Consider the following 8,292-nt stretch of genomic DNA (forward strand, 5'->3'; position numbering starts at 1 on the left):
TCCTGTCCCTTTATATTTGTAATCTCCCAGGGCCTTTCGGTCCGTTCTTTTTTATCATACCCACTAACTTCCGTTGTCAGCATTGCAGACTTCCTGTGCGCTCAAATTTGCAGTCCCCGGGGCCCTTTTGGTCCATGCTTCTTAATCATTCCCTCCCAGCTTCAAAAGGACCTTTGGTGGAGGAGCGGGCTATTGGCTCCTTAAGTAACACCATTCCCTCCCAACTTAACAGGGAGCCTTGGTGGAGCAGTGGGCTAATGCCTGCTTAAGTAATACTAGCTGCCTGCAATTAGTGCAGGTTCGATTCCCACCAGGCTCAAGGTAGAGAGGGTTGGGGTTAGGGTTAGGGTTAGGTGCTCCCTAACCCTGGAGCACCCCACTACACACTTCCTTCCATGTCGATGCGGTTCATTTGAGGACCACACACTGAGTACGGTGGATCAGCCAGCTACGAATCCATCTGGTGGTGATGCTGTCTAACCCACCTTTTTCTATCTTATCAAGTAGGTTGTGCTCTACTTTATCAAATGCCTTACTGAAGTCCAGGTAAATTATATCCACAGCATTCCTCTGGTCCACTAATTTTGTCACTTGGTCAAAGAATGCAGTAGGATTTGTCTGGCATGATCTGTTTTTGACAAACCCATGTTGTCTTTTAGTAATGACTTTGTTTGCATCTGGGTGTTTATGTTTATATTTGATGTTTCTAAAGGATATCCCTTTGAGATATTTATATTAATGTACATTGAATATAAAATTTTTAATTGAAATAAATTGTGTACTTTTTATTAAGAAATGATAAATATAAATTGATATAAAAATAAATAAAATTTATTTTGAAAATGTATATAACATATTGGTGCCTTAAAGGTTTATCATTGAAAGTATGGATAAAATGGGGGAGAGAAGTTGGAACTCATGGAATTTATTGATTTGTTTGCCATCCATCTAACTTTGTAGAACTTTTTGCAAAGCAAGTCAGGGTTAGGAAGGGCAGGAGATTCCTCCCTTTCCTCTCCAGGTTGCAGGGTGGGGGGAAGCCCGCCCACCGCCCAGAGGTAAAAGAAAGGAAAAGCAGGTCTCTGGGGGCAACAGGAGACTTGGGTCTTTGCAGAGTCCAGCTTGCAATTTTGCTAACTTCACCAATCACAGCTGCACTGACCGAGGTAGCAGTCCTGTGGGTGAGGAGGAAGGGTAAGAGGCCACTCCTACAAAGGCCTACAGGCCGAAAGGCAGTGGAGAAAGAAGGTTACGTTCCCTGGATTTGCAGCCTAGAGCCTCCCCCGGACGGGTGACCTGCCCTGCTGTGGCTGTTAAGAAGGAACTCAGGAAAACAGATAAGTTGTCCTTGAGGATTTTTTTTTCTTTTTTGACGTTTCAGCAAGGTTAAGGCTTTTCCTTTTAAAGAGTTGGGGATGGAAATTGAGTAAGGTTGGGAGCCGAGTTGGGAGAAAGAGGCAGCGGGAAACACGGTGGGAGGTCGCGATGGCCACCACTCTCAATATTGCAGTTTTGGTGGGAAATAGCAGGAGGGACCTTTCCAAGGGCCTTCCCAGGAGCAGAGCTCGGCAGTCTACCGGGAAGGGCCCTTTCTGGCGTGCCTGCCAGGCCGTGCAGCAGAATCTTCGGATGGTGCTTGCGGGCCCCACTTTGCAGGCATTTAGAGACAAGATAAGAAGGCATGTCCTTTGGCGAACTTTTGATTTCTGAACAATCCTCTTGTGTAATTATAAGACCGATTTCAATGGCATTAATGTTTATAGATTACAATGTTAGTGTTTTTGGTGAAGAACTTTGACGGTAGAAAAAACAAAAGCTGCCTAGATATAAAATAACTTAGAAACAAATGTAAAATTAGAAATAACTATTTACATAGATTACATCTTAAACCTTAGCGTGCTACACTCTAGGAATAAACATAACTCTAAATCAAATTTTGCAAATCATTAGGCTTAATTGCTGTCCACACTTTTAAAATAAAACAATACAGAAGCATAACTGTAACAGTGCCTGCCTGAAACAGCAGTACTTTTCTTTTTAAATCCAGTGAAAATCAGAGCAACATTACGCCACTGAAATTAGTTCAAATTAAGCATCAGGATAGGTTTCAGGTCGTAGCTCAGTCCAAGAGATGCACAATTACCCTATTCTTAAATCTTCTGAGATTCTTTTGGCAGCCACCAAAAGAAATAAATCTTTTAAATGGCATTTTAAGGTTATTCCTTATTATTTAAACTTTAATAATATTAATAGGGCATCATAGTCCTCCTTAACTTTGTTTAAGGCTTTTGAAGCAGGACTCCGTCTGTGCCTGTGTTGCAGCAAACGGACCTCCCGTTGCCCTATTAATAATAAGTTGTTAGTAATAAAAATACAGAAAAATAACGGTAAAATGTCATTAAAAAGTTTTATTAATTGTGACCGGAACACAGGACGGCACTATTTTCAGTCCTCCAAGGAGTACAGAACAGGCACAGAAGAAGGAATCCTGCTTCAAAAGCCTTTAAAAGGTTTCTTTCTTTTGGTGGCTGCTGCAATATACGGTTTGACAGTCTCCCGTCCCATAGCATTAGCAATCGTGGGCATCGTAGTACGCCTTTTAGATGGCCTCAGTGCTATCTCTAAGGGACAGAAAACCGTGTTCTCCGTCGGTCCAAGCGGGTACGGCAGCCACCAAAAGGAATAAATCTTTTAAATGGCATTTTAAGATTATTATTCTTTATTAATAGAACCTTATTAATACTATTTAATTCTGTGCCTGTGTCTCAGCCATCTGTCACCCTATTAATATCAATAATGCATTATTAATATTAACATTAATAAGGCGTTAATAATAAAGATGGAGAATAATAACCTTAAAATCCTATTTAAAAGGTGTATTTCTTTTTGGCGGTCGCAATACCCGGTTTGACCACAGGAGGGCAGGCTTTTGCATCCCATAGCATTAGTATTGATGCCCCCGTAGGCCTTTTGCCTAGGTTGGAAACACCGAGAAGCGAAGCACCAAAGCGCAGAGCGTCAGCCAAAGCGTTGCCGCTCTATACTTCCTCGAAAAGGATGAGCCGCTCCCGTCGGCCTTCTGCGCATGTGCGCCGTCTCGTTCCTCCCGTGTAATCTTCGAGAGAACTTCTCGGCCCGGCTGACTTCCTGTCCGTTGATATCGGCCGTCCCCCAGGACTTTTGAAATAGGTCCCTTCCATGACGGCTGACTTCCGGTCATTTCTTTTTGATCATTCCCCTAACTTCCTTTCAGAGAGAGACATCTTCACGGTGGGCTTCCAGTCCTTTCCACCATGGCCGCTTTCCGGTCCATTCTTCTTAGTCATCCTCCAACTTCCTTTCGCGGCGACTTTCTGGGCCCGGCGGACTTCACGTCCGATCAACGTTACACCGTAGATTTAAAATGCCATTTAAAAGGTTTATTTCTTTCGGCGGCCGCAATACCGGGTTTGGCCACAGGAGGGCACGGTTTCGCGCCCCATAGTATTAATATTGAGGCCGTCGTAGGCCTTTTGCCTAGGATGGGGACACCGAGAAGCGAAGCGACAAAGCGCAGAGCGTCCCCTTTTACAAAGACCTCGAAACGGCCGACTTCCTGTCCGTTCCTTTTAGTCTTCCCGGCCATCTTCCTTTCGCTGCGACTTTCTCGCCATGGCGGACTTCCTGTTAGCTCAGCCGCGCCTTCTGTTGTGCTGCAAAGATCGCGGAGCTCCTTTTTAGAGCCGGGGCCGGCACTCAAGGTGTTTTGGCGTCCGGGTCCGGAATGGCGTTCCGTCCCGTCTCGGGGGTCTCCTCGAAGGCTGTCAAGCAAGGCAGCCGTTTGATGGTGTTTTCCCAGTGCCCCACTCCCGGATGTAGAAGAACGAGCGGTATGGCAATTCTCTGTATAAGGTCTTAATAGGTTCCTCTTAAAAGTGTACCCCGCTGACCCCCGTCCACCAAACGAAGATGTTTTCATTCAAGAATAGTTTTGATTGACCTGCCCTGCTATTTATTTAAGGAGATTGTACGTACGTACGTTTCTTTTTAATAATAATAATAATAATAATAATAATAATAATAATAATAATAATAATAATAATAATAATAATAATTGGAAGGGACCTTGGAGGTCATTTAGTCCAATCTCCTGCTTAGGCAGAACTTACAGAACCACAGAGTTTGAAGGGACCCTGGTGGTCATCTAGTCCACCCCCATGCTCAGGAAACCCTATACCATTTTAGATAAATGGCTGCCCAGTCTCTTCTTAAAAACATCCAGTTTTTGAGCATTCACCACTTCTGGAGGCAGGTTGTTCCACTGGTTAATTGTTGTAACTGTCAGGAAGTTTCTCCTTAGTTCTAGGTTTTTGGGTTGAAGCACATCATCACATTTCACATCATAAAGTGGAAATCGGAGCAAAATTATGCCACTGAAATTAGTTCAAATTAAGCATCAGGTTAAGTTTCATGTGGAAACTCGGTTAAGAGCCGCTCTCCAGGGTCCTGTCACAGAGTCCGGTAGGTATGCAGAGAGACCTTTCCAAAACAGAAAGGAGGACACGAGACAGGCAAGCAGGTAGCTTTGCAGCAAGCAGGTGCCATAAGAAAACCCAGGGTGTTTCTGATAGTATTTTGGGTCCTTTTGAGTCAGCACTGTTTTTCCGAGCGTAGGGGCAACTTTATTAGCCGTTTTGCATTTGTCTTTAGCCCTTTTTGGGGCAAAAAGCAGTCTGTGTAACACTCGTTGCTCCCACTTTCTAGAACTAGGCCGCTCAGTTGATGCAGGCACGGAGCCCTTCTGCGAAGACCTTTGATCAGTCTGTCCCTTGGAAAGTTAAACACCAAGGTGACCACCCTATCCTTTCGGCCACGGGGGACAGCGAGAGGTTGGAGTTTAGAGGTAAGGAGCCGGTGTTTTGTGTTACGTGCCTACAGTCCGCTCTGATCTTCTCAGCAGCACTCTCCATCGTTTCTGGCTCTGCCAATGCTGTAACGATCTATTTTGTTCTTGAGATATAATGCGGCATCTGCGTTTTTCACAGAGGGAGTAACAAACTTTCCAGGCCCCTGCCGGTACTTTCTTTAAAATCAAAGATTTGCCTTTTAAAATACCGCCACAATGTTGTTACGCTCTGCCAGATTTTGTCTACGCTAGTTAGTAGCAGAATATCCACAGAGACCTTTATTGACTGAAAAGCAGTCCGGGAGCAGTTAGCCAGAGGGCTGCTCTGTAGTCACAGAGAGCCTCGTGAGTCACAGGGAAGCCCATCCTCTACGAGAAGGAAGAAAGAGGAAAGAGGTTTGGTAAAAAGAAAACAAAACAATAAATAAATTGTAAGCTTTTAAACAACTCTATATTCTCCCCAAGTGGACTTTTTTCACCCGCAGTCTCAGTTTGAGGCTCCGGTGTCTCATTTTGCCTTTCCAATCCACAAGCAAAAAATTTAAACGACACGATCTCCTAATTCACTTCTCTTAACAGACAGGAGTAGAAGAGGAGTCGCTTCACCCACACGGCCTATAGAGGAAGGAAAACATCTATTGCCCGATCGGTCCTGTCCTCGCCAACGTGGTCGGCCTCGGGAAGGTTCGTTCAACCAGCCTTCGACAGACCATCCACGGAAGATCACGGTAGCCCCAGCATTCGGTCTCGGCTTAACACGAGGCGTACACCAGGCCGGTGCGGCCCATTCAGTAAACCACAAATTCCCACTCGGGTCAACGCGTGAAACCTGTTCGTTCAGGCAAGCTGCCGCCCTCACTACTGCCGGGCAGGCCTCCTCGCCTGCGCCCTGGAGGCCAAGCCCTTCTGCCTCCCGGGATGCAGACTTGCTGCAGCTGTGCCTTTTAGTCTCCAAGCAGGTGGGTTCTTTTGTTCCGCTTTGATCTGCTCTGCTTTCCTCAACCCATTTTTGCTGCTTTCATCTCCTGCCTTCTCTGTAAATCTATGTGAAAGTTGATGAGAAGTAAAGTTTTAGTATTTACCGAGAAAAAAAATATTGTTATATGTATAGTCACGTGCTGCAGCTGTAGATGGAGAAATAAGTCTGTGGAGCCAGCGTGAGAGGATGGGGTTCGGTCTTTGTGGAAACCGAGTCGGTGGAAAGATCTGAAGAGACTCTAAAAGGACCAGCCGTCCACAGGTAATATAAATCCTTCCATTCCCCACTATCTAATCAGAGGCGAAGCGGGTTTTCAGACGAGAGGCGAAACATCTTCAGAAATGAACGGGATTCCGTTCGCGTCTGAACAAAGGATCTTTGGGATAACCACGACTCGGACGACTCAAACATACAAAGAAACCATTTGAAAATATTAAACACGGAACATATCGCTAGGGAACAAAAAAAAATCATTTTTAATGAGAAAAGTACATTTGTGGAAAGTAAGCCTACATAGCACATACATATATCTTAAGAAGGTAAAATATGACGTCTCATTCCAAATCCTATTTTTTATAATATATAGGAGTCAAACTAACCTTAAATAATTAGGTTGAAAAATATAACCAGGAGTACTTTAATTTTTATTTTAACGATATAATTAAAGCCTAAAGGTGAGGATCTGTAGAAAAGGCAACAACAAACCAATATCGGGCGAAGACGCATTTGTCGGCATCGCGAAACGGTCAAGGATTAAAATTAATTTATTCATATTCTAAAGATAAGATAAGCGGGGAATTTTCAGAAAAAGACAATTGTTTGCGTGCGGAAGGGTCAGTCTGAATTTGCATTCCCACATGCGTAAGAACGCACACACAACCGGAATAATTTAAAATAGTCAAACGGTCACAAATCTACCATTCTAAAAATTTAGCAATTCTGCTAGTACACGCTATTTCCCATATCGTTAACCAGTAATTTCCTGGGAAATTAATAAGGACGCAACAAAACGGTTTTTGCATAGGAAGATAACTTTCCGAATCCTTCCGTCAAAAAATAAATACATTAAAAAATAAAAAAACCTTTTTAACGGCATTTTTAAATCATTCTATATTATTAAAATTATTAATATTAACAGGCCAACGTAGGGCTTAATTCGCTTTAAGGCTTCTGAAGAAGGATTTGTTCTTCCGCGCCTGCGTTGCAGCAAACGGGTACCGTTATTAATATTAATAACGAGGAGTTAATATTCATATGTAATAATAAAGCATTAATAAAAAGGACAAGTTAAAACGCCATTAAAAAGGTTTTTTGTTTCGGCGGCAGCAATACCCCGTTTGGCCACAGGAGGGCACGGTTTCGCGCCCCATAGCATTAATATTGAGGCCGTCGTAGGCCTTTTGCCTAGGATGGGGACACCGAGAAGCGAAGCGACAAAGCGCAGAGCGTCCCCTTTTACAAAGTCATTTCTTCTTAGTCATCGCCCAAGTTCCTTTCGCGGCGACCTTGCGGGCACGGCGGAATTCACGTCCGATCAACAAGTTAGTAGACCGTCCATTTAAAACGCTACTAAAAATATTTTTTTTTATTTTCGCGGACGCAAATCCCGCTTTGACGACAGGACGGCAGTTTTCCGTCCCATAACATTATCACCGAGACCCCGGTAAACCTTTTCGAAGGCCTCAACGCCGCTATCGCTAAGGGACGGAAAACAGTGCCCTCCTGTGGTATACGCCGGCGTAGCAGCCACCAAAATAAATTAACCTTTCAAGTGGCGTTTTAAGATTATTATTCTCTATTAATCAAACCTTATCAATATTAGGTCCTCTTATTGTGCGCCTGCGTCTCAGCAAAAGGGTCACCCGTCCCCCTATTCATGTTAATAAGGCGGTAATAATAAAGAAAGGTAATAACCTCAAAACGCTATTTAAAAAGGATTATTTCCTTCGGCGGCCGCAATACCCGGTTTTACCACAGGAGGGCACGGTTTTCCGTCCCATAGAATTATCATTGAGGACGTCGTAGGCCTTTTGCCTAGCATCGGGACTCCGATAAGCGAAACAACAAAGGGCAGAGCGTCCCCTTTCACAGACACCTTCCCAGCTAGGCGCACATCCTGTCCGTTTAAACTTACCGTCCCCCCGGGCCTGTGGAAAAATTACCTTTCCATCATGGATGACTTCCGTTCCGTTCTTCTTAATCATCCCCCTAACTTCCGTTCCCAGTAAGGCGGACTTCCTGTCCTGTCAAATTTGCAGTCCCCCAGGCCCTATTGGTACGTCCTTCTTAATTATCCCTCCAACTTCCGTTCCCATCGTGGCGGACTTCCTGTCCGTTAAATTTGCAGTCCCCCAGGGCCTATTGGTACGTCCTTCTTAATTATCCCCCCCACTTCCGTTCCCATCATGGGACTTCCTGTCCGTTGAAA

General features: G+C 44.3%; 1 long non-coding RNA gene across 2 annotated transcripts; it reads left to right on the forward strand.

Annotated features, from left to right (window-relative positions):
* Positions 1–3,403: 3,403 nt before the first annotated feature.
* Positions 3,404–6,739, forward strand: LOC310645480. 2 transcript variants are annotated; one of them, XR_014493510.1, is made up of 4 exons: positions 3,404–3,869; positions 4,744–4,882; positions 5,465–5,844; positions 5,997–6,739. It is a non-coding gene; the product is annotated as an uncharacterized lncRNA (long non-coding RNA). The 2 variants fall into 2 exon arrangements; XR_014493511.1 differs by having other exon boundaries at positions 5,465–6,738.
* Positions 6,740–8,292: the final 1,553 nt, after the last annotated feature.

The sequence above is a fragment of the Vipera ursinii genome, assembly GCF_947247035.1.
Source record: "Vipera ursinii genome assembly, chromosome: 11".
Lineage (NCBI taxonomy): Eukaryota > Metazoa > Chordata > Lepidosauria > Squamata > Viperidae > Vipera > Vipera ursinii.